Genomic DNA, 4,849 nt, shown 5'->3' with positions numbered 1-4,849 from the left:
TTAAATAATATATGATTATAAATATAACTTCAAATACTAGAATTATTAAAAAAATGTATACTTACGAAAAATAATATTTAATGAAAAGAAACAATACCCACACAGTTTTTTAACGCAATATTTTTTTTTTTCACATTTTAACATTTTTTAACAATATTTTATGTTGTATTTCAGAATTACCTACCTGTCAATATAAATAACCTTACTAAAATACATATTACATTTTATGCAATGCCAAAAAAAAGAAGTTAATTCACACATTGGTTCAAAAGTTATGAATCATTTAAAGACAGGAACTTTTTGGGCATTTTTGAGACATTGGGAAAATCACGCGTAAAAAGCCCTCGGACGAAATTTGTAGGGCGATATCTAAAAAAAAAAATGTCGAGGACACCCAAAAAAAATTTTTTCTTGTACAACTCTGTTGTATCTATGGGTTTGGAAAAAATAAGAACTTTAAAATTATTAGTATAAAAGTTATAACCCTTCAAAAATGGGTTCAAATATAATTAGAAAAAGTGCCATTTTTCAAGCAAAAATCACTGTTTTTTTGGCACTTTAACGGACCATAACTTTTGAATGGATAATCCGATTTCAATCATTTAAATTGCAAAAGTTTATGTTCAGTAAGTTCCTTCTGATTAACTGAAAGAAAAAGTACCATCATTAATTTGAATTTTTACATTGGGATACCTAATAGGAGAAACAATATCCGGTGAGTAAACACATTTTAATCTTGTTTTTATATGAGTTATATTATTATATATATTGTTCTGAATTTGAATATGCAATGTTGCAATCTGTGCACATAATAATCTTTCCATATTTAATAAAAAGTTACATTTTACAGAAGAAGAAAATACGTTTTATTTTATACGATTACCAATACTAATACATTAATTTAGATTCAACCTGTTAGTGGCGGTTTTATCGCTGTTGGTTGTCAACTGATTAAAAATAAAATAAATAAATAAAATAAATTTGCTCATTTGCAAAAATAATATATTTATTTTGTTTTGGTTTTTAGGTGTTGAATAGAATGGTTGCATCTCTTCAATTATAATAGGATCCGGATTTTTAGGCAATCAGTAATGCGGTCATTGACTCTTTCATAGCTATTGTCTAAACGCGGCAAATGATTAAATTATTAATTACATTAATGATTGTTAAAAAAATAAGAATCTTCTATAAATAGATCAATAAATATAAGTTTAATGAATCCATAACTGACAAATTAACATGTATATAATGTACTAAGTAAAATTACTGATCACAAAATAAACTACTGTATAGTATAAACAGACTACTATATGTTGACAATTTGGTACAATTTGCAATAACCAATGAAAGCTTTTATAAATACATACATTTTATACTTATTATGGGGTTTCTTCAATTATTTTGAAATAAAAGATTATTTTTAACAGTTATGGTGTGATGATATTAGATTTATGAGAACTATTATATCTATTGGAGTAAGTTTCACTGTGACAGAGATTCCATTGGATCAAAAAACAGAGCAAAGGAGACAATACATTGCTATTATTATTCACACATAATTCTGTAACTGGTTGTACTGAAGTATGGTGTATAGCAGAACTGAAATTACAGGAACAATATTGTTTGATGTCATCAAAAAGAAACATAAAGGCATGTCTACTACAAATTTATACAATCTTATGTTGACCAGAATTAAAGATACGCTGCGAACAAAATTGGTGGAAAGAAAGAAGGATAATATAGAAAAAAAATAGATTTGAACTCGTCACTATAGACGAATTAGGTTACGTTAGAATATTCCGATTAACGATTATGCCATTTTGGCCTGAAGAAAATAAAATGTAAGTGTGCCCTCTATATTTTGTCTAAGTATATACAGTATACACTATATACTGTATATACACTACATACAGGGCAGAATAGGTGAAAATAACAGGACCCGCTTTTTATTCAAATTTTTAACATGATGACGTCATCAAAATGAAACACGTAGAAAGCAATTTTGGAAGGGAATTATCTGAGTAACAACATATCAATATGTTGAACTAATTTTGGTACGTAGAATATGGATGCACGCTCTTTTAAAAGTCATGAACTATGACACAATATATGAAAAAACGACTTTTAAACTGGTCATATGATGACGTCACAACAGCCGATGCGCAAAATGAGTACATGAATTTGTATCTACTATTCAACAGCTTCCAGAAAACGTTTTAATCATGAGTCTCACTTTTCATTTTGGGGAGCTATATAATATTTAATTTTAATGGAAATTAAAAATTTGATGAAAATAAGTGACCCAAGTTTTTCACACTTTTAAACATGATGACATCATAACAGTTTTAAAAATGGTGAATCATGCGAAAGATAATTGATGACCTAGCCAATATAACAAAAATGGGGGGAAATGGAATACGAATAAGTGGAGATGCGCTCTATTAAATAAGATAGCCTATGAAGAAATAGACAAAAATCCTATATTTTATATTCGTGTGGCCATACGATGACGTCACAATGTCCGGTTAGCCATATTGATTCATGATTCGATATCTACAACTCATCTACTTCCAGAATATGCAATTTAAAAAAAGTTCACCACGTAGTTTAGAATCTATGACTGTTTAAAAAAAGGCATAATTTTCACAAATTTTTGTAAATTTTCATCAAAAACGCGCGCAAATTGTCCAATTCTATGTGCTCGTATTACGTGATTTTAAGTCGAAATTGTTTGAAAAGTTGATAAAATTACTAGAAAAGACTGAAAAAAACATAAATCAAAAAAAAAAAAACCATTTTGTGCAACGTGCGCACGCGCGCGTAAAAAAATTGCGCATGCGTGGGAATTTATGAAATGCTCAAAATGACATGAAACGCGTAGAAAGTTGATTAGAAATTGATTTTTCGCATTTTGAATTTTTAAACGCGCGTGCGCGCGTAACTTTCTGTTAAACATGCCATTTTTAATCCATAGAAAGTTTGCGATTGATATAACTGAAATTTTCACCAAGTTTCAATACAAAATGAGTTTTGGTTTTTAATCTATGATCAATCATTGAAATTCATAAAATCGCGCGTAACTTACAATGCGCGACTCAAAATTTAGAAAAAAAAGTTTCTTGCACATCTACAGCTACATGGCAATGTTTTGACAAAGTTATACAATCATATGGTGGCCAGAATTAGAGATACGCTGCGAACAAAATTCGTGGAAAGAAAGAAGAACATAGAAAAAAAAAAAAAAAAAAAAAAAAAAGAAAAAAAAAAAGATCCTGACAATAACAAGGGGTTATCCGCCAAGTGCGGATAACCAAAAAAAAAAAAGATCCTGACAATAACAAGAGGTTATCCGCCAAGTGCGGATAACCAATAATTTTATTTTCCGTACCACCGATCGCACCATCATTTATCACTGAAAACATTCATGAGCGCGCAAAAGAGCAGAGACAAACATCCCTTTTGCATATAATTATATGCATGAGACTCTGTGACGACACGCTTTAACGTGACGTCATTTTACTTTAGCTGCATGCGAAGAAGTAGTCACCTACGCCGACTCGACTCGAAGTGATAACGTCAAGCGAGGCCTAGATATATGAACTTTAACAACAATAAAATATCTAATTTTTTAAAGGTATACACAACTCAAAGACTGCCCCTGCAGACTCCTGGCTAAACATATTAATAAACGATTCTAATTAAACTCACCCAAAGGGTTCCAAATAACAAATAAAGATGATTACACAGCATGAATATCTCACACGATACCAAATTGTATATGATTTCGTTCAGCCTGCGTATTGTACGCGCACTGGCACGCAACTCACAAATTGAAAACAAATGACGTCATGTCATGACAATTATGATGATAGTTTTTGCAATTGTAAACGATTTTATAATACATATTTATTAACAAACTCATGTTTATTCACTTTTACAGACAATTATTTACTAACATGCTAAGTTAGTTCACAAAAAAGGCCTAACACAGCAACACCAAAAATCAACGAATATTACTCAGCACGGCCTATTCTTTACCATTGCCGTGTACTACTCTACGCCCGGTAAATTAAGTATTGTTTTTATGATATAAATTAGTATAAAACACATGTTATTAATAGGAGAAAATGTTAAATGTCATTAACATTTATTTGTTTTACCAGAAACAAGTTAAATATAGGAATATTATTAAACTATCCTTCGTGAAAACGCGTAAACACCAACACGCCCGGTCACGCTATCGTAGCGCCCGGTTGATAAATCAAACTGTTTATACGGCAGTTTTTACTAAAAATTGCATAAAACGAACAATTAAATATTCAAATAGTATTTAACATGATGTTGGCATGTAGTTGATAACATTTTTATCGTCGGAAAATACTCCGGTGGTCCAGCATTTGATTAGTGAAACCTTCACAAAAAGTTGTATACATCCCAGATACATCCACACTTATGGCGGCGCCCTACCACATGGACAATATTACTGTTACAGGGAAAATCGCGGATTACTCATTCTTGTGATATATATTCTTTGCTATTGTCGTATTATTGTCTGTGGCCGAAATAATTATTGTCTGTGGCCGGCCGCGATTTTTTTTTTCGTACATAAGTTGGGGACCCCATCATGAAACGTCACAAAATAAACATGAATAATTCATCAGTTAAATTTTCTTGTTCCGTGTGCACCCAAGCGTATAGCAACAAGAAGTGATTACACAAGTGTGGTACGATTCTAGGCCTATCTCCGCTGTGGTTGCCGCGTGCGATTTCATAATAGAATAGCGGAGTTTTGTGTGGATTGTCGAAATAATCAGCCTTTAGTTTATGGTGTTTTTAATATAGTTTATTT

Source organism: Antedon mediterranea, chromosome 8, assembly GCF_964355755.1.
Source record: "Antedon mediterranea chromosome 8, ecAntMedi1.1, whole genome shotgun sequence".
NCBI lineage: Eukaryota > Metazoa > Echinodermata > Crinoidea > Comatulida > Antedonidae > Antedon > Antedon mediterranea.
Note: the sequence above shows the minus strand (reverse complement) of the source record.